This window comes from Dendropsophus ebraccatus, chromosome 6 (assembly GCF_027789765.1).
Source record: "Dendropsophus ebraccatus isolate aDenEbr1 chromosome 6, aDenEbr1.pat, whole genome shotgun sequence".
Classification (NCBI taxonomy): Eukaryota; Metazoa; Chordata; class Amphibia; order Anura; family Hylidae; genus Dendropsophus; species Dendropsophus ebraccatus.
The window spans coordinates 136,957,057-136,980,020 of record NC_091459.1 but is presented as its reverse complement, the minus strand read 5'-3'; the positions used below and the strand labels follow the sequence as shown (position 1 = coordinate 136,980,020).

At 44.3% G+C, this 22,964-nt stretch overlaps 1 protein-coding gene across 2 annotated transcripts in view; it reads left to right on the top strand.

Annotated features, from left to right (window-relative positions):
* Positions 1-22,964, top strand: part of KLHL29 (kelch like family member 29) — a 656,253-nt gene that overhangs the window by 22 nt on the left and 633,267 nt on the right. For both annotated transcript variants that reach the window (XM_069973088.1, XM_069973093.1), the window contains exon 1: positions 1-191. This exon is cut by the window's left edge and continues 22 nt beyond it. The gene's annotated coding sequence lies outside the window, so the exon portion shown is untranslated. The remainder of the gene's footprint in view (positions 192-22,964) is intronic.

Sequence of the window (22,964 nt, the reverse complement as noted above, 5' to 3'; positions counted from 1 at the left end):
GTACCGTGCCCAGACCGCGCGCATCCTCCTCCGCCTCCTGCCGCCCCGCCGGGCACGGACCCCGCGCCTGGCATCCCCCCTGCTGGCACCGGCTGGGCACCCACTAGGAGCGGCACCCCCGCAGCTGGACACGAGAAGTCTGCAGCCTGGTGTCTGCGCTGGAGGAGGACAAGGACAGGAGCTGCGAGCAGGTAAGGGGCTGTCCAGTGTGCGTGGTGCTGAACCGGGGGGGACCGGAGCTCCGTGCCCGCCGCTGCCTCCTCCGCCGCCTCCTCCGCCGCCGCCGTCTCCGCTCCCGTGGATGTTAGAGAAGTGGAGCTGCATCCTCCTGTGTATTATTAAGTGCATGTTAATAACGGTCCTGTGCGCCTGCGCTGTGCCGGCCGGGAGGGAGCCGAGGTTACAGGGGAGACATAGACAGAGAGGGAAAACTTCCTGCCTTGTCAGATGACGGAGAAGAGGAGAGAGAAGATGCACAAACACCTGGGAGGGTGGCAGTGCCAGCCATGGTGCCAGCCCCCGGGCACCTGCTCAGTGCCGGCCATGGTGCCAGCCCCCGGGCACCTACTCAGTGCCGGCCATGGTGCCAGCCCCCGGGCACCTACTCAGTGCCGGCCATGGTGCCAGCCCCCGGGCACCTACTCAGTGCCAACCATGGTGCCAGCCCCCGGGCACCTACTCAGTGCCGGCCATGGTGCCAGCCCCCGGGCACCTACTCAGTGCCAACCATGGTGCCAGCCCCCGGGCACCTACTCAGTGCCGGCCATGGTGCCAGCCCCCGGGCACCTGCTCAGTGCCAACCATGGTGCCAGCCCCCGGGCACCTGCTCAGTGCCAGCCCCCGGGCACCTGCTCAGTGCCAACCATGGTGCCAGCCCCCGGGCACCTGCTCAGTGCCAACCATGGTGCCAGCCCCAGGGCACCTACTCAGTGCCAACCATGGTGCCAGCCCCCGGCCACCTACTCAGTGCCAACCATGGTGCCAGCCCCAGGGCACCTACTCAGTGCCAACCATGGTGCCAGCCCCCGGCCACCTACTCAGTGCCAACCATGGTGCCAGCCCCAGGGCACCTACTCAGTGCCAACCATGGTGCCAGCCCCCGGCCACCTACTCAGTGCCAACCATGGTGCCAGCCCCAGGGCACCTACTCAGTGCCAACCATGGTGCCAGCCCCCGGCCACCTACTCAGTGCACACCCTGCCAGCCCCCGGGCACCTGCTCAGTGCACACCCTGCCAGCCCCCGGGCACCAGCTCAGTGCACACCCTGCCAGCCCCCGGGCACCTGCTCAGTGCACACCCTGCCAGCCCCCGGGCACCAGCTCAGTGCACACCCTGCCAGCCCCCGGGCACCAGCTCAGTGCACACCCTGCCAGCCCCCGGGCACCTGCTCAGTGCACACCCTGCCAGCCCCCGGGCACCTGCTCAGTGCACACCCTGCCAGCCCCCGGGCATCTCCTCAGTGCACACCCTGCCAGCCCCCGGGCACCTGCTCAGTGCACACCCTGCCAGCCCCCGGGCACCTGCTCAGTGCACACCCTGCCAGCCCCCGGGCACCTGCTCAGTGCACACACTACCAGCCTGGAATCACCCTGCTATCTACCCCAAATGGGCACCATTCTCATGGTTATCTTGTTAGTGCCCAACTTAGCATCCTCATAGTAACCCTAGTATTAACTAATACATAACTACCACTTAACTTAGCACCCTAGATGTTGCCCACTAATCCCAGTGCCAACATAACCCTAATTTTTCATGGGCACAGCATCTGTATCACCTACATTATGCCAATGCCAGCTCATCTGATATGTCATCTGGGCACTAGCCACCCTGGGCCGACATACTATGCCATCTCTGCTATTTACCTTACTAAACAAAGTTGACAGTGGGCGCCCATCTGATCCTTCAATACAAACATGGCACCACCAACTTTATTGGCCTAGACTAGACTGGAGTTGTCTTTGTGCCCATGTTAGATGGGCATACATAATATACATAGACTATTACTTTTCTAACATGAAGTTTATTATACTGTGGAGGCATGTATGCCCACATGATGCCATACACAGTACTGACTAGGAAGCTCCATGTGTTAATGTCATCTCCCAGATTGGCGGAGCGCTCTGGCACTGATGGGTTAACTCTTATATGGAAGCTGACACTAATATCTCCGACATACAGAGGGCTTGGCAGGCTCATTGCAACGTGATCCTGTGTTTATATCCGTGTTCTTGGGATTCGAAACCCACCCCTCATTCATAAGAACCCCTCACTGTACCCAGATGTGTTGGCTTGTCTGTGCCCGTATGGAATGTGTCATTAAGAGTCCTGGTGACCGTGCCGCCCCCGGGGAGGGCTGCACACACACAGGGAGAGAGGAGGGGGCACAGGCGGTGTGGCCTGGCACAGCTTATTGCACAGCAGCATTGTTATTATGTATTATCCTGGAAGAGTTCTCGGTGCCCCCCTGCTGGAAGCCAAGCTGTGGATCAAGTCACGGAGAGCTGCTTGGCTACAAGACTGGTGTTTTGTACCCTGCAGGTGATTGGCACTGGGCAAGAATGGGATGTCTGGGTCTTCGTGTAGCTTCATGCTTGAACTTTACAAGGACTCCCCACTATGACCGGCTCTAAGGCTGTTATTTTAGCCTGTGGTATACGGCGTAATATAATATATCATTAACCTGGTATATAAGTATTAACCCTACTGGGGTCCTTCCTTCTATCGGTGGGCACTACGCATCTCGTCATAAACATAGTAACCCTTTACCAACCCATATCAGGTGCCATACTGGCGTTCATCCTATGGGTGCACTGCATGCTGGGTGAAAAGTTCACTGGTTGTTTTTCATTTTTACCTTTTCTGGGCACAATTGCCCATTTCTTCACTGTAATATTAACCCTGTGTATACACCATGATCACCCTGTGTGAGCACATCTGGCCTTTCCATGTTAGTACTAGCTCCTCTTGGGCATTAAGCACCTTGGCATTGCCATCCTAAACATTGGCACTGTATATTGTGCCATTGTGGCATGAATTCTACATGGGCCCTATATACCCTGTATTAACCCAATACTGTATTTATCTCACTATAGTAAAATAAGCGTAAACCTTCCTATTGTTTGCCTCATGTTATGTCCTCTTGAGCACTTTGTACCCTGTCATCTGGAAACTTTAAAACTTTTCCCCTTGCCATCCAGGTCTTCATTCTGCACGCATTGCCATCCTCATTTTAACCCTATGTAGGGACTATATGATACTTGGGCACAACCACCCCTGCCACCTCCTCAGCATTACCATTACTCTTGCTCCTATGAACTACATGATTTTCATATAATAAGCCCTTCTGGGGTTAATGCCAACCTAGCTTTAATACTATTAACCAAAATGGGTATTATGACCCTGAACATCTGGTATTAACCCCAGGTTAGCTTTGTCAATGTTTGTACAGTACAGTGTAAACTGCAGGTAGACGTACAGTTCAGTGAAATCTGGAGTGTAGCTACTTATTGAGCATTGCCCTAAAACTAAGCGGGGGTGCTCTTCTAGTAAATCGAGAACTGCCCAGCTTGTATGTATTCCTCTATTGGTGGTGCCATGAGAAGAGAACACCTGTAGTGTTCTATCAGCTGATAACATGGTTCTAGGCTTCTCCTATACTGTTTACTATGAAGTAGGATGTCAAGCTTTGGTGTTGTGCTTTTTTTTATTACTGCGTTGTTATTGTTCAGTCTGTGTCGTTTTACGTTTCCTCAAACTTTTTGAACACAAACCCTTTGCCTTCGAGTTGGGTCTATGTAAACCATGGGACAAGTGTTTCTTCAGATCTATCGTCTTATTTTAGGGTCTTTTGTTTTCTAGATTTCCATCATCATCTCCATCATCTCCGTTGCTGCGGAATCTGTTGGCGCTATACAAATAAATATTATTATTATTATATTATTGTTTCTTTATATCTACTACTCAATGAACCGTAACTTCGGTCCAGCTGTTTGTTCTTCACGTACTATGACGTCTTCTTGTTTGGTTCCTTATGTTCTTCACCAAGTTCTAAGATGTCTATGTGTCACGTCTATTATCCCTCCTCTTCCTTCTTCTAGAACAGGGGTAGGGAAACTTCAGCCCTCCAGCTGTTGCAAAACTACAACTCCCATCATGCGTAGACAGCCAAAGCTTTAGCTTTGTCTGTCCATGCATGATGGGAGTTAAAGTTTTGCAACAGCTGAAGAGCTAAGGTTCTTTACCCTGCTCTAGAACTTCTAGAATATCTAAAACCATCAGAATGAATGCATTATCATCCTGTATGTCATCGCCATTGACCCTTTGTGTTACGGTTCATTCACGTTACTAATATCTTTAGATCGCCGTGACCTGAAAAGTTCTGAAAGGTAACTCTTTAAGCTTAGTGACTTGTATGCATGTAATCCTAATCCCATCAAGTTGGTTTGTGCTCTGGGTGACCTTATGACCAGAACGTCATGTCATCTCTTTCGTTTTCTGTATGTTCATGACTGCCATCATTGTCTCTATCCTTTTTCTTACTGGTGGTCCTTTATCCAGTGATATCCGTCTTTTCCCAACTTATGTCTGGCAAAGTTTCTGATGTCTTTTCACAACTTAGATGAATCTGGAATTATTATTGTTTGCATGTACGTTCTGTATAATTATACATATATACAGTGATCTCACGGCGGTCCACAGCTATCAGGGCATGCTGGGAGTTGTGGGAACCTTATCCCTAAGTTGATGTGAAGTTGAGATGAGGTTAACCTAAAATATTACATCTAGTCCTAGTCCTGCTGTGTGATTCCCAAACCACAAGAAGCAGGTATTCCAAAGAAAGCATATTATTCCCCATCCCCCGCCTTGCTTTTCAGTAATGCTATGTCCAGAATGGAGTTGTCCTGGTATGTAGCCTGCGGCTGTCGGGGCATGCTGGGGTTTGTAGTTAAGCAAAAGCTGGAAAACTACAGGTTAAAGACCACTGGGTTCAGTGATTCCATTCTTGTAACAGACGGACCAAGTGATCTCACAGATAGTAGTCAGGTGTCTTGCATCTTTTCTTAATATATGCGTATGATTGTAGTGATCTGGTCACACTTGTGTTAACAATCGTCCGACCATCCCCAGTGGTTTTTCAATGGTCAAAATAGTGTAGTGGGCTGGAATATTCCTTTTTTTACCCTCTCCCTTCCCCTTCCACTCTTTCTTCCTACTTTCTTCCTTCCTTCTTCCCCCTCCCACCCTTCTTCCTTACTTCCTCCCTCCCTCCCTCCCTCCCTCCCTCGCTTCTTCCTTCCTTCCTTTCCTCCCTCCTTCCTTCCTTCTATCCTTCCTTCCTTCTTCTCTTCCTTTCCTCCTCCCTCCCTCTCTTCCTCTATCCCTCCCTCCCTTACTTTCTACCTCTCTCCTTCCTCCCTTCTTCCTTCCTTCCTCCCTCACTCCATCCCTCCATCCATCCTTCCTTCCTTATTTTTTTTATCTTGCTTCCTCTCTCCTTTCCTCCTTCCTTCCTTCCTCCCAGTCTTCCTCCCTCCTTCCTTCCTTCTTTCCGTCCTTTCCTCCTCCCTTCTTCCCTCCCTCCCTCCCTCTCTTCCTTCCTTCTTCCTTCCTCCCTCCCTCTCTGCTTTCTTCCTCGCCCCCTCTCACAATTTATCCATCCCTCCCTCCTTCCTTATTTTCTATCTTCCTTCCTCCCTCTCTCCTTCCCACCTTCCTTCCTCCCTTTCTCCTTCTTACGTTCCTTCCCTCCCCACTTCCTACCTCCCTCCCTCCCTTCCTCCCTCTCTCGTTCCTCCCTCCATCCTTCCTTAATTTCTATCTTCCTTCCTACCTCCCTCCCTCTGTCCTTCCTTATTTTCTATCTTCCTTCCTTCCTCCCTCTCTCCTTCCCACCTTTCTTCCTCCCTCTCTCCTCCTTACCTTCCTTCCCTCCCCCCTTCTTACCTCCCTCCCTTCCTCCCTCTCTCGTTCCTCCCTCCATCCTTCCTTAATTTCTATCTTCCTTCCTACCTACCTCCCTCTGTCCTTCCTTATTTTCTATTTTCCTTCCTCCCTCTCTCCTTCCTACCTTCCTTCCCTCCCCCCTTCCTACCTCCCTCCCTTCCTTCCTCTCTCGTTCCTTCCTCCCTCCCTCCATCCCTCCTTCCTTAATTTCTATCTACCTTCCTTCCTGCCTCTGTCCTTCCCACCTTTTATTCCTCCCTATCTCCTTCCTACCTTCCTTCCTTCCCCCCTTCCTACCTCCCTTCCTCCTTCCTTATTTTCTTCCTTCCTTCTTTCCCACCTTCCTCCCTCCTCCCTTTCTCCCTCCCTCCTTCCTTCCTTTCTGTCTTCCTTCCTTCACATTTCCATCCCTGTGTACACCAGTAAGGCGTCTTCCTCCTCGGCTCCTCCTTGAAGCCGGCCATCAGCGATGCATACAGATATTATAGCTATACAGCGCATGCTATTATTTATTAACCACCTTCTTTTCTATTGTTTCTTCTCCTTCCTCCTGTTCTTCCCCCTCTCCCCAGCCTCCAGTCTCTGGGCGGCATGGCTCGCTGGCACTCTTACTCTTCCTGGTGTTTTTGGATGGTTTATTTCCCCCCAGACATTTCTTTAATGTGAGAGTATACATGAGCGGCAGAAGTATTCAAACACGGCTCTTAGTATCTGTCATGTTTATGCCACAATGCTAATTATACCTCCCTAAATCAGCGCTGCTGTGTACAATCTTCTGCAGATGGGTTCTGCTTCACTTGACTTAGGAATACTGTAAATTAATAGCAATCCCCTTAATTTAATTTGCATAACACATTATTATTTTTTTCGGTGTGGGTTACTTCACATTCGTATGTAGTCACACATGGCTAAAGAGGCGTCCGCCATAGAGCTGCAGTGTGTGGATGGCGACCGTGGGATTGTGGCATATACATATAGAAAGTCCTATGGTTATAGTTCTGTATCAGCACAGATAGATAGGATGAGATGTCGCTGCACTCAAAGGAGCTAAGTGTGTATTCCCTATTATTGTTGTTATTATTATTATTATTATTATTATTATAGTGTTACACAAACATGGAGGAGTAAACACTGGAGGGAGGGCTGCCACATTTCATTATATTATCCAGGATTAGAAACAAGTGCCGCATCTGTCCTCAGGAGGTGTGGGGATGGTTAGAAATCACTGTAATAGAACTGAGCTGCAATACCACACACAGACAGGAGGGGCGCTGTTTGCTAATCCTGGATAACCTCTTTAGAGAAGCTTGAAGGGGTATTCCCATCTCAGCTAATATAGTTATACTTGTAGCACTTGTCAGGTTAAATATTTGTGCAAGTACAAATATTTGGCAAACTTGCCTCCCTCTCCTGATGTGCCGCTCTTTCCCTCCTATTGTTGACAGCTCATTGTCTAGGTTACCGACCACCACTCTGCTCTAAATGCAATGGTCTGATTGTTATATATATATATATATATACTGTATATATTATTACTACTACTACTACACTAGCCAGACCACTGCTTTTAGAGCAGAGTGGTGGTCGGTAACCTATACAACGAGCTGTCTAGATATGGGAGGAAAAGAGCAGCATATAAGGAGATGTAGGCAAGTTTGATAGATAGATAGATAGATAGATAGATAGATAGATAGACAGGTAGATAGATAGGAGATAGATAGATAGATAGATAGATAGATAGATAGATAGACAGATAGGAGATAGATAGATAGATAGATAGATAGATAGATAGGAAGATAGATAGGAGATAGATAGATAGATAGATAGATAGGAGATAGATAGATAGATAGATAGATAGATAGATAGATAGATAGGAGATAGATAGATAGATAGATAGATAGATAGATAGATAGATAGAAAGATAGATAGGAGATAGATAGATAGATAGATAGATAGGAAGATAGATAGGAGATAGATAGATAGATAGATAGTTAGATAGATAGATAGGAGATAGGTAGATAGATAGATAGATAGATAGATAGATAGATAGACAGGTAGATAGATAGGAGATAGATAGATAGATAGGAGATAGATAGATAGATAGATAGATAGATAGATAGATAGGAGATAGATAGATAGATAGATAGATAGATAGATAGATAGATAGATGATAGATAGATAGATAGATAGATAGATAGATAGATAGATAGGAAGATAGATAGGAGATAGATAGATAGATAGATAGATAGATAGATAGGAAGATAGATAGGAGATAGATAGTTAGATAGATAGATAGGAGATAGGTAGATAGATAGATAGATAGGACATAGATAGATAGAAGATAGATAGATAGATAGATAGTTAGATAGATAGATAGGAGATAGGTAGATAGATAGATAGATAGATAGATAGATAGGAGATAGATAGATAGATAGATAGATAGATAGGAGATAGATAGATAGGACATAGATAGATAGATAGATAGATAGATAGATAGATAGATAGATAGATAGATAGATAGATGATTGGCCTAGACACGTCCGTATCTTCTGGAGCTAATAATAGTGACAGCTTTAAGCCAACCACTGGCAAAGTCTGAGAGAGATGTAGCAGAGCTGAAGCGATGAGATCCCCTCCTGTGTCTGCGCTGTGTGATGGTGACACAGTTATTACAGGCCTGGGCTCGGCTACTATCTATAGTTATGCCCCGGGTCTTCTGGTGCGCAGACCTCCCGCACCACAGCATCTGTTCATTTTGTGCTGTAAGCGTTGTAGGGTTGTCTGGTAATTTCTTTCATTTTGCCGCCCCTGTGAGACCTGCAACGTGATCCGCAGCCTCTGTCGGCCTCATTACAGGGACACTGCCGGGCCTCCCTGGTGGCCGAGTTTCTGAGGCGTCAGCTCTATGGTTAGACATGCTTACATGAGCATATACAGCACATATAGGGGGAGATTTATCAATCATGGTGTAAAGTGAAACTGGCCCAGTTGCCCCTAGCAACCAATCAGATTCCACCTTTCATTTTCCTAAGAGTCTGTGAGGAATGAAAGGTGGAATCTGATTGGTTGCTGGGGCAACTGAGGCAGTTTCACTTTACACCATGTTTGATAAATCTCCCCCCATAAAGTGTTAGGTCTTAGGAAGCGTCTTGTATGTGATTCTGAAGAAAGTGGAGGGAGATAAGAGCAACATGGCTGCTTCCATACTGCACCACTTACCTATATTGCTTTAGGCATTCTCAACCCCAATCACTTGTGCTGCAATACCAGACGCAGCCTGTGGCCAAGAGTGGCGCTGTTTCTAGAACAAATTACCCATTTGTATATAATCTTGTATATAAGCCTTGAAACTAAGTCATGTAAATCGTGGCCTGGAAACCAAGTCAACAATATGCATTGTCTTTTTATATCACGCTCCCAGGTGCCTTTATTAAAGGGGTTGTTTACAAAAAAAATCTTTCAAATTAATTGATGCCAAAAAGTGCCAAAGATTTGTTATTTACTTCTATTAAAAAATCTTACATTTTACAGTACTTATCAGCTGCTGTATGCCCTACAGGAAGTGGTGTTTTCTTTCCAGTCTGACACAGTGCTCTCTGCTGCCACCTCTGTCCATGTCAGGAACTGTCCAGAGCAGGAGAGGTTTTCTATGGGAATTTGCTGCTGCTCTGGACAGTTCCTGTCATGGACAGAGGTGGCAGCAGAGAGCACTGTGTCAGACTGGAAAGAATACCCCAATACTGACTGAAATATACGTAGTGTGAACCCAGCAGATTTTTATGGCAATCTGCTTGGTTATGTAACCGGGTATCCCAGTGATCTGTCATAGAAAATGCAGGGAAAGAAGAGGGGAATGAAAGAAGGAAGGTCTTTGAAAGAAAGCTGCCATGTATATAAAAAATAGACAAACCCTTCAAAAAATATAACGTTTTAGACTATTAAGGATAGCGCCCTCATGTAGAGTGCTCCGAATTGTCTGAACCGCAGTTGGTATAAGTTTTATATAATGGTGGCATTATCCAGGATCAGAAAAATACAGCTGACTTTTTCCAGAAACAGCACCACTCTTGCGCTCAGGTTGTGTGTGGTATTGCATCTCAGTTCCATTGAAGCCAATACAACCAAGTTGTAATACCACACACAACCTGAGGACAATTGTGGTGCCGTTTTTGCAGGAAAGCAGCTATTCCCTGATAACCCCCTTTAAGGAATTTAACAGCTTAACGCATTGCTCTCTTTCCTGTGGTTCTCTAGCTGTTGAAAAACTACAACTCCCAGCATGCCATGAGATGTAATTTTGCAACAGCTGGAGATATTCCTTTAAGAAGCGACTTTAAGAGCCTGGTATGTCTACATTGGCTTACGACAAGACAATAAAACCTTCTGGGAAGCTTCCCCAGTTTTATTGTACTGTTTAATTAAAAAGAAAGAAAAAAACTTCTGCCACTTCCAATTTCCCAGGATCAAGTAGCCCAGTATGATGTAAGGCCGGGCGCTGGCGTGCCAGGCGCAGAGTACAGATCATTCGGAGCTGTTGGAGTAATTACCGGTTACTGAGATTCATCTGTGCCCGGGATGGAAGACGATAGAAGCAAAACTCCCATTTATTTATTTCTTTTTTTGCCACTTGTTAATTGCATTTATAATTAGTATTGCCTGTAACTCCGCAGCTCTCCTGGAGGGGAAACAGATTCAGTCTTCTGGAACAGAGAATAGATCCAACTGGATCAGTATAATACACAAAGTGAGATCCCAGAATGCACTGCAGAGTATGGGCAACTGTTATAAAGTTTGCAAAGTTTTCTTAAGGTGTTAAAGGGGGTTAAACAACTCATTACTTCTGAAAATAGCGCCACTTCTATCCTCAGGTTGTGTGAGGCATGACAAATCCGCTCCATTCCCTTCTATGAAACTTAGCTGCAGTACTGCACACAAACTGGAGGACCAGGGAGGTGCTGGTTCTGGTGGAAAGCTGCTCTCTTATCCTGGATAGCCCCTTTAGCACTTTTGATACCTCTATGTAAGCATGTGCGACCGACAATGATGCACTGGATGGGCCCCATAAAAGATCCAGTGAAGGTACAGAATTCACTGCTTTAACACATGTTATCTATCTATTTATCTATCAATCTATCAATTATCTATCTATTTATCTATCTATCTATCATCTCTCTATCTATCTATCTATCTTCTATCTATCTATCTATCTATTATCTATCTATCTATCTATCTATCTATCTATTTATCTATCTATCTATCATCTCTCTATCTATCTATCTTCTATCTATCTATCTATTATCTATCTATCTATCTATCTATCTATCTATCTATCTATCTCCTATCTATCTATCTATCTCCTATCTATCTATCTATCTCCTATCTATCTATCTATCTATCTATCTATCTCCTATCTATCTATCTATCTATCTATCTCCTATCTATCTATCTCCTATCTATCTATCTATCTATCTATCTATCTATCTATCTATCTATTTATCTATCTATCTATCTATCTATCTATCTATCTATCTATCTATCTATCTATCTCCTATCTATTTAAATAAGAATCCCATAGTGCCAGGGTAAAGAGGGATACTACGCTTATATTGGCTCATTTTCCTTCCTCATGGGCGGGGATAATCAGTTCAGGATTGCCCCTCCCACAAGCAACACAAGTTGCCAAACCCCTCCTCCTCAGTGCTCTTCCTCCCCTCGATGGACTTTGACATATTAGGAACCAACAAAATGGCATCCCAGGGGCAATGCCTCGGTAGACAAGCATCGCCACCCCCGAGCTCCTGGACTTTGTGTACAGTGTACAGTGACATCTATTGTTATATATAATTGTTATTTTATCTTTTTGCCACAGTGCTTCCTTTTTGGTCTGATTTGATTGTAATCTCGTCTTCTCTTTGTTTAGTCGCCAGGCTCTCGAGAAGAAGTAAATTATTACAGGAGCGTGGGGCTTAGCATGTGTTCTCCCTCGAAACCTTCAAATAACAATAATTCTATCCAGTCCGTGCTCCTAATAGCTTTTCCTATCATTTCCTTTTAAAATTGGAAGTTTTTTCCGCCGTCTGTAATGATGTTCGCTTTGATATGTAGACTATTTCGATCATCTTTGGCTTGACCTCCATTATTTCATACAGAGACGATGATCTAATGGTTTTTCTTTGCATCAAGTTGCGGGCGCTTCTTCTTCTTCTTTGCCAGACGTTTCCTGAGATGGCACCACAGGGTTTTCTAAGTAACATTTTTTTCTTTTTTTTTTTCTGGAAATAATAAGCTCTCTAGTATCGGACTATTAGACTCGAGCGGCTGTGATTTATGCTTTTCTGTGTACAGTTTACCACACTTTATTATTTCAGCTCAGCCGCTCCTTCCAGCCGGCAAACGCTCCGATTATTTGTATTCGCGGTCTATTGTGAGGCCGTGTTAGTCCCAATACACTGCCCTCTGCCGCGTTACCGCCACAAGTATTAGCTTTTCCACTCAATTTATCAGGTATATAAGCATAAGGAAAGTATAATCTTTCTTCTTGGAAGCAAACCCTATTATTATTTATGGTCCTATTGACGAAGGCGGCGGAATTGATCTCGCAGCGACCACGGTTGACTCGTAAGGATGCGAGTACAATGTTTAACCCGGGGACTTAGTCAATAAAACAGTTTACCTGTATATAAAGACGTATTGTAAACATGCATCACCCTGTCACCTACCAGATAGCGGTGTCATTTTATAATGGGATGTGATTCATCCTCTATAGGGTCCTGATGGCCATAAAAGACCTTTAGAATGCAATACAATTAGGCTGTAAAGGTCCGGGTTTAGTCGCCATGAAATGGTTATGTTTCCGTGATTGGCTTCTCAGTCACCCGTCTGATGTATTATTAGATTGTTCTGTGACACGTCTGAATGGTGATCATCTGGAGAGGCGTAACCGGCCATAAACATCACAAGAGCTTTGATATATATAGTTGAGTCTATACATCCTTTCCATTAGAATGAGCTTGACCGATCCTTTAAGGGTTGTCTGTGTTGTCCTCTGATGTAGCATTACTGTATAAGTATAACTTGACAACCATGCCCGCCACCTCCATGCTAAATCTTTAAAGGGAATCTGTTACTAGATTTATTCCACCTTAAATGAGGGCAGCTAGTGATATAAATTCTGGACAGATCAGTGTATTACTGATATCATTTTGTTTGGCCGTTCTCCTAATATGCAGGAGAATAGGATTCTTGCCACACCCCTCCCCCCGCCCTCCAGCTGCTGATTGACAGTTGACTCCCTATACACAGCATGGATAGATAACTGCCAAACAGCAGCTGGTGGGCAGAGTTTTCTGCTTCTCATGAATATCCAGGACTACTGAGCACATGCACATAATGGAGAGGACTATTTATTGTCCATGTTATTCATGAATATATCTCAGAATCAGCTGCTAGTTTATGCTACCCTGAGATAGGAGAGAGTCTCTTTAACAGAACCTTCAACTTACCACTAGAATCCAGGTGTAACCTACTGCAGTTCCCTGATATCTGTCCTCATAACTGTCCAGTGATTTGAAATTTGTTGAAAATTTTAGTTTTAAACTGAAAAAGATCACTGCCCCTCCGATGAGTCCCCTCTGCCACATGCTGGTGACAACAAAAGGAGGTGACCGCTTAGCCAATCACAGGCTGCTGCTATGACTTACCTCAAGCAGCGATTGGCTGAGCAGGCATTTTTTTCTGTCAAGACCTAATGGGGATGTTGTGGTCAGTGGGGACTGGGCCCTGTTAGTATGTGAGCTGTGTGTCTTTATTTTTCTCCCTTTTTCAGCCCATCCTTACATGCTCAAGTCCAGTCGTTCAGCATTTGGATACTGGTGGCTAAAGAAGTTAGATGCAGCCCTAGGGAGCCAGAAGCTGTATCCATATATTCCAGGACTCCCTTTGGCTGCATCCAACTTCTTCGGCCACCAAATGCCGAATGATTGGTCTTGAGCATGCTCCGATTAATAACTGATTAGATCCAGGTCACAAAAACTCTATTTCAGAATGTTTAACCCTGTTAGGATGTTTTTGGATTTTCAGCTATAGACTCCACTAAGCGACTGACTTACAAAACTTACAAAAATAAAAAACTTGGAGCAGGACTATAAAACTTTTAGACTGAACGTTAGACCTAAAATCTCCTTGGCACTTCTCCCAACATTGTCGATACTTCATCATTTTAGGTCCCCTGTTATTGCTGTTTATCTCACCAATGGATTTGGATGTAGCTAGGGGTCCTTCACATGAAGCAAAATTTCAGATCCTTGTCTTAGCCTTGTATCTAAATTAGAGATGAGCGAACCTGCCGAGGTTCGGGTTCGTATGAACCTGAACTCACTGCTTCTTATTCCCGCTGTCTGCCCGCTCCGTGAAGAGGGTGGATACAGCTGGAGGCCTATGGCTATGGCTGTATACCTGTTTTCCAGGCGGTCCTCCGGCTGTATCCACCCTCTTCATGGAGGCTGCAGACAGCGGGAATCAGACGCCGAGAGTTCAGGTTCATACGAACCCGAACCTCGGCAGGTTTGATCATCTCTAATCTAAATAACCTGGCCAAAGTAGGGCAATTTACCGGTCCTTCCATCGGCACCAACCCACCACACCACATTGATGGTACTACTCACATTAGAATTTTGTAATTAAGCCCATATATACCCTTATGTAAACTGTATTGGATCTTGAAGAGATGGTATTTTTCCCCAAAATGTAAAAAAAACGTCGTCAACGTATCGTATCCCGTGTAATGGAAACAGCGTATTAAAACGACGAGGAAACCTAAGGGTTACCTGTTTCCAAGGAGAATTCTTCAAAATTAAGAGAAGGACCAGAGAGGCTTTGCAGTTATGGTCTTACGTGGGTATCCATGGCACAGTGTGACGGTAGGAACCTGGGCAGTTAATTGGGCTCTATCTTAACCTCCACTAAAGCGTACGACCCGAGGAAATATATGGACAGGGTTTTAGAGAAGGGATAAAAGGTGATGATCGGAGCTGGCAGCGGCCGCTGTAACACAGTCTTCTTAACTCGTTCAATATGTGGCAGTGTCTTCAGGCTTCAAAGGATTATAATGGATTTATGCGCTCAGTACATTGTTGTAAGGAATTTTAGACTCTCACCGTTCATTGTCTCCTCTCTCTCTCCCTCTCTGCCTGCTTTCTGCTGAAGCCTGTCATCTGCAATCTCACAGGATTATCAGCATTTCAGCCCCGTGAATCCGGCTTCACCGGATGCTTTAAAAGCAGCCACAACGGTTAAGATATTAGAAGGCGATGCATTAAACCCGGCAATGTTGAGAATACAAAGCTATGTTAATGGCCATGAGCCGCGGAGCTGTGTTTTAAATGTGTGAACGGTGAAAGATCACAAAGGGAAAAAAAAGCACAATGCACACGGTACTTTCCAGAAGTGACGGCAGCGGCTTATTTCATTGTCGAAGAGTCAAGGAAAATATGTTCAAGAATGAGAATCTGGCGCTTAGGGTTAGGATATGAAAAAACGTAGGAATGTGTTTATCCAGTATAGTTTTATATGAAATCCATTGTACTAATAAAAAAAATAGCCTGAACGGTGTTGGACAGCACTATTGCAGGTGGTCGGCACTATGGTAGGTGGTCGGCACTATTGTAGGTGGTCGACACTATTGTAGGTGGTCGACACTATTGTAGATGGTCGGCACTATTGTAGGCGGTTCACACTATTGTAGGCGGTCGGCACTATTGTAGGTGGTCGGCACTATTGTAGGCGGTTCACACTATTGTAGGCGGTCGGCACTATGGTAGGTGGTCGGCACTATTGTAGGTGGTTCACACTATTGTAGGTGGTCGGCACTATGGTAGGTGGTGGACACTATTGTAGGTGGTTCACACTATTGTAGGTGGTCGGCACTATGGTAGGTGGTCAGCACTATTGTAGGTGGTCGACACTATGGTAGGTGGTCAGCACTATTGTAGGTGGTGGACCCTATTGTAGGTGGTTCGCACTATTGTAGGTGGTGGACACTATTGTAGGTGGTCGGCACTATTGTAGGTGGTTCGCACTATTGTAGGTGGTTCGCACTATTGTAGGTGGTGGACACTATTGTAGGTGGTCGGCACTATTGTAGGTGGTCGGCACTATTGTAGGTGGTCGGCACTATGGTAGGTGGTTCACACTATTGTAGGTGGTTCGCACTTTTGTAGGTGGTCGGCACTATTGTAGGTGGTCGGCACTATGGTAGGTGGTCAGCACTATTGTAGGTGGTGGACCCTATTGTAGGTGGTTCGCAATATTGTAGGTGGTCGGCACTATTGTAGGTGGTCGGCACTATTGTAAGTGGTGGACCCTATTGTAGGTGGTTCGCACTATTGTAGGTGGTGGACACTATTGTAGGTGGTCGGCACTATTGTAGGTGGTTCGCACTATTGTAGGTGGTCGGCACTATTGTAGGTGGTCGGCACTATTGTAGGTGGTCGGCACTATTGTAGGTGGTTCGCACTATTGCAGGTGGTGGACCCTATTGTAGGTGGTCGGCACTATTGTAGGTGGTTCGCACTATTGTAGGTGGTGGACCCTATTGTAGGTGGTCGGCACTATTGTAGGTGGTGGACCCTATTGTAGGTGGTCGGCACTATTGTAGGTGGTTCGCACTAATTTTATTGCATTAAAGGGATTATCCGCACAGCTACCTATTTGCAAAAACAGTGCCACCCCATGTCCTCAGGTGGTTTTTGTGGTATTACAATTCAACAGAATTCACTTCAATAGAACTGAGATGCAAGACCCACACCCAAACTGAGGACAGGAGGAGTGCTGTTTCTGGAAGATAGCGGCCATGCCTGGATAATCCATTTAACCCTATATCTGTATACTCTGACCAATGTACACTGCATTTTGCATCCAAGGCAAGGCAACTCCATTAACACCACCCCCATCCAAAAAGTCCTTAGCTGCAGCATTGAAGAGTAAAGGGATTCTCCTGCAAACTTTTTTTTAAATTTTTTTTTTTTAAATCAACTTTTGACTTAAAGTTATATAGATTTATAATTCAATTCTATTTAAAAATCTCCAGTCTTCCAGTACTTATCAGCTGCTGTATGTCCTGCAGGAAGTGGCATATTCTCTCCAGTCTGAAACAGTGCTCTCTGCTGCCACCTCTGTCCATGTCAGGAACTGTCCAGAGCAGGAAAGGATTTAAATGGGGATTTGCTACTGTTCTGGACAGTTCCTGACATGGACAGAGGTGGCAGCAGAGAGCACTGTGTCACACTGCAAAAATACACAACTTCCTGCAGGGCACACAGCAGCTGATAAGTACGGGAAGAGTGTTTAGTAGTTTTTGTAAAAAAAAAATTTTAATTTGTGTCCATGAAACCAGTTGTGAAGCAGCCAAAACTCTTTTTAAAGCAGATTCACATAAAAAAAAAAAGAACGGAAAAGAATCATCCTGACATTACATGAACGGCTCATCCGTCTGTCCTTAAAATCTAATCAGAAGGCAACAAACCTTTATATGACAAGAAAAGACTGGGGAAGCGGCCGTAACTTTAAAGGACGTGTATTTTACATCTGTCCTACAAATTCAATCTCTTCTTTAGGGGCTCCATAAACCTGACGCTGCTGTGTATTTTTTTTTTTTTTTGGGGGGGGGGGGGGGTGGGGGGGGGGGTATTTCCGATGATGCAAAATCATAAAGATATTTAATTTCCCCTTAATGTGTTGATGTCGTTTCATGGCTGTAAAATTAACCTCATACTAGACTTTATGGACGTATTAAGAACGGTTCTCAGATTGCTATAGGATATAGGAGAACAGGTGGAGCTGGTAGAATGGTGGCCATAAAAATACTTTATTAGGGACATAACTACTGTTTTTACTAAATTTTACTAAAATTTCGGCTTTTGCAGATGTTTAGTGTCCTCTGGCAGGGGAAAGCGTGGCACTGGGTATAATATACTGTGTATATATATATATATATATATACACACACAGGGTGGTCGAAAAAGTAGGTGGACAGTATGTGTAATAGGGTTTTGAAGGGGAAGATTGGTTGCTAGGGCCTCAGTTGCCCCTAGCAACCAATCAGATTCCACTTTTCATTTTCTAAAGAGTCTGTGAGGAATGAAAAGTGGAATCTGATTGGTTGCTAGGGGCAACTGAGCCCCTAGCAACCAATCTTCCCCTTCAAAACCCTATTACACATACTGTCCACCTATTTTTGGACCACCCTGTATATGCTACATGGTGATATCTGTACCCCCATCTTACTATAGGCACCCCGAATACACATAACATAGCTGGTCCCGCTACAATCGGTGTGTTTGGTTAATGTTGTTTTTATGTGTATGGGCACCTTACTTAACTGTATCTGCTCCATTATGAGCCTTATGGTTTTTTTTTTATTACTGGCCAATTATTATGTCATGCTTGACTATAGCTTTTTTTAGGGTTTTATTGGTCCCTATGAGTTGACCAGACTCAAAATTAAAGGGATTTTTGGAGACTGTAATGGTGATGGCCTATCTGTATAACTGATCCATATCAGGTTGGCTGGGATACTACTATAAATTAGCTCAGGGATAGGGAATCTTTGTCCCTCCAGCTGTTGCAAAACTACAATTCTCATCATCCCTGGACTACAGCTTTGGCTGTCCAGGTAGGATGGGAATTGTAGTTTTGCAACAGCTGGAGGGCCGAAGGTTCCCTATCACTGAATTAGCGTAATGCACCAGTGAGCAGTGCATTCCCTTCATTGTTTAACCAGCACAGCGCCAGACACTTTTTAGTGGCTGTGACTGGTATTGCAGCTCACTCTAATTCAAATAATAGTAATAATAATAATAATAATTATTATTATTATTATTATTATTATTATTATTATTATTATTATTATTTCTATAGCACCAACATGTTCTGCAGCACAGAAGTAAATAAGATTAGACTAAAGTACCAGACACAGCTACTCCATAATATTGTCACTAGTTTGTGACCAACTAATAAGGAGTTGCCCCCCTTGATGACCTATGCTAAGGGTCTCTCCTGAGGATCTCATCATAGGCTATCAATGGCAACATATAGCTCCAACACGGTCCTCTAAGATTATAATCACTCACATGTGTCCAGTCGAAGCTGAGAGCTGTCAACAAAAGCTTCCTCTAACACTCACTATAGTTATAGGTGATAAAGTGTCTTTTGACGTCTTGAAGAAATTGAAGTGTCACATCACCTCCTTGAGCTCTGCCAAATGATAGAGGGGGATCATAAAGGGGAAGAACACACATGATGGGCTGTCTCTGGTATTGCTCTCAGAACCATTTAAGTGATTGTAGTTGAGCTGCAGTACCACACGCAACCTGCAGACAGCTGTGGCGCTGTTTTGGATTAGAGCTGTCATGTTTATCTAATCTTGTACAACCCCTTTAAAGGGTTAGTTCACACGAAACTTTGTCATTTACTTCTATTACAGTACTTATCAGCTGCTGTATGTCTTGCAGGAAGTTTGTATTCTCTCCAGTCTGACACACTGCTCTCTGCTGCCACCTCTGTCCATGTCAGGAACTTTCCAGAGCTGTAGAAAATCCCCCAAGAACGAACCTCTCCTGCTCTCTGGAACAAATACATCACTTCCTGCAGGACATACAGCAGCTGATAAGTACTGGAAGATGAGATTATTTTTTTTTTAATAGAAGCTAATTACAAATCTCTGGGACTTTTTGTCACCTGTTGATTTAAAAGAAAATTTGGGGGGCAGAACTACCCCTTTAACCCTTACAACTTTTAGAATTTAAAAGTAAATTTCCCACAGTTTCTAACCAGGCCTGACATAGAAGCACTGCAACCTTCCGTAATTAATCTATACTTGTTCAAATACGTCTCGGCCTCCTCCTTGTAAGACTCTCCCTGTCCTTAGCGCTAAGCACGGAGCTCTGCTTGATCCACAGATAGAAAATAATTTCTTTTTAATTTGAAAGCCAATTAGAATAAACCTGTTCATTTTCCAGGACGCCCTCTCTGCTCTGTCAGGGATGTTTTTTTTTAATTTTTTTTTTATCCAAAGGTTAAAGAATTCCTTAAAGTCAATTATCCTGTGTGGGTAAGACAGAGCCAAGCGTAAGACCTGTTCCGTTATGTAGTGGCGGAGTGAAGAGGATGATTTTATGCATCAGAAATGATCTTCACTTTCAAATCAATTTTGGAAGCTTAGAGAAAAAAAAACAACGTAAAGGACTGCGTTAACCATGGAAGGGTGTAAGTCAAGGTAGGCGACGTTCCTAGACTTCCTAAAACGGCAAGCTCCTGCATGTCAATCAATGGCAAATATTGTAATTAGACAGGGTTTGGTTTTCATAAACAGTGCCACACCTGTCTTCTGGTTGTGTGTAGTATTGCAGCTGAATCCCTTCAATGGCGTTCTCTTTAATGCATTGAACTGTCTATGTCGACCATAATAATGTCCCCATCTATTGTGCTGTGTAGGAGTTTTCGGGACGCGATTTGAAGTTTCCAATATATATATATATATATATATATATATATATATATATATATATATGTTTTCTTTGCTCTTAAAATGGATTCTCCCCTAAGTTTATGCTGCCTTAAATGAGGGCAGCATAAACTAGTGACAGAAATGCTGAACAGATCGGTGTATTACTTACATCATTCTGTTCAGCCATTCTCCTAATATGCAGGAGAATGGGATTCCTGTCACACCCCTCCCCCCGCCCCCTCCAGCTGCTGATTGACAGTTTACTGCCTATACACATTATGGATAGATAACTGCCAATCAGCAGCTGGTGGGCGGAGTTTTCTGCTTCTCATGAATATCCAGGACTACTGATCTCATGCACATAATGTAGAGGACTACTTATTTCGATCATGAGATATAGCTGGGGAGAGAGCCTGGCAGCAGTGTGATCCACTCCCCGGCCACTTGCTAATTCTGACAATGTAGCCTCATAGACTATAATGGGGCTAAACAGTTGGAATTAGCAAGCGGCCGGGGAGTGGATCACACAGCCGCTACGCTCTCTTCCCGGCTATATCTCCTGATCTCAGCAGTATAAATAACGTTTGACTTTCCTGATGACATCACAAGTTATTTTTATTGACAGCAACTCAATCTGAAAGTGTAAAAATTGCTAAATTCGGCTCTGCTACATCCGGACACGTATAAGAAACATGACAAATCCTGGAATTCGAGGAGTATTTTTAACACAATAAACGATCTGCATGAAAATGTCATCGATAAGTCAGTGTGACTTTCTAAAGAGCTTATGTGGCGGTATAGACAAGAAAATGTACAGCTCTCCATTTATTATGTCAGCTCTCTGTAGGCAGCAAACGACGCTTATTGTTTGCTAGAAAATCCTCTTTTCCGGTCCATTAAAGGGGTTGTTCAAGATTTTAAAAAAATAAATAAAAAAAATTGTTGCTTTCTACAGGCGCTATAACTGTCCTGGGATGTGGGCGGTATTATAGCAGCTTTATTGCAGTGAATGGGCCTTAAAAATGGTCCCATCAAGTGCCAGAGATATGTAATTTACTTCTATTAAAAAATCATGTCTCCTAGTACTTATCAGCTGCTGTATGTCCTGCAGGAAGGGGTGTATTCTTACCAGTCTGACACAGTGCTCTCTGCTGCCACCTCTGTCCATGTCAGAAACTATTCACAGCAGCAGCAAATCCCCATAGAAAACCTCTCCTGCTCTAGACAGTTCCTGACATGGACAGAGGTGGCAGCAGTGTCAGACTGGAAAGAATACACCACTTCCTGCAGGACATACAGCAGCTGATAAGTGCTGGAAGACTTGAGATTTTTTTTTATAGAAGTAAATTACAAATTTATGGCACCAGTTAATTTGAAAGATTTTTTTATTTTTTCATTTTTTGTGAACTTCCTCTTTAATGTTCCCATAAACTTTAGTCCAAGGATGGGGAAGGTGCAGCCCTCCAGCAAAACTACAATTCCCATCATGCCTGGACGGCCAAAGCTTTCAAACCTCCCTGATCAGATTTGATAGTGTTCCCTTTAACAAGACTGTCACAGTCCCCAATGGAACTAAATCTATAGCCCACCATTGCTGAATGGTCTGGGTTCCCCTTTAAAGGAAGTTAAACTTGACAGGGATGGGGAACTTCTGGCCTTCCAGCTGTTGCAAAACTACAATTCCCATCATGCCTGGTTTTAAATTTCTACCATCAGCATAAGCTTTATTCAGTCCTTTGTCGGCCATAGGTCCAAATATTCTGGGAGTTGTAGTCCGGCAAAATTTAAAGTCACAGACAAGGGACATAAACTAATTTAAAGGTATTATAGAAGTAGACAGTCCCTTTAAGTAGAAGAGAACCCTGTTCTTGGTGTATGTCACCCCTTTAAGTAGGAGAGAACCCTGTTCTTGGTGTATGTCGCCCCTTTAAGTAGATGAGAACCCTGTTCTTGGTGTATGTCGCCCCTTTAAGTAGATGAGAACCCTGTTCTTGGTGTATGTCACCCCTTTAAGTAGAAGAGAACCCTGTTCTTGGTGTATGTCACCCCTTTAAGTAGAAGAGAACCCTGTTCTTGGTGTATGTCACCCCTTTAAGTAGGAGAGAACCCTGTTCTTGGTGTATGTCACCCCTTTAAGTAGACGAGAACCCAGTTCTTGGTGTATGTCGCCCCTTTAAGTAGATGAGAACCCTGTTCTTGGTGTATGTCACCCCTTTAAGTAGATGAGAACCCTGTTCTTGGTGTATGTCACCCCTTTAAGTAGGAGAGAACCCTGTTCTTGGTGTATGTCACCTCTTTAAGTAGACGAGAACCCTGTTCTTGGTGTATGTCGCCCCTTTAAGTAGATGAGAACCCTGTTCTTGCTGTATGTCGCCCCTTTAAGTAGATGAGAACCCTTTTCTTGGTGTATGTCGCCCCTTTAAGTAGATGAGAACCCTGTTCTTGGTGTATGTCGCTCCTTTAAGTAGATGAGAACCCTGTTCTTGGTGTATGTCGCCCCTTTAAGTCGATGAGAAC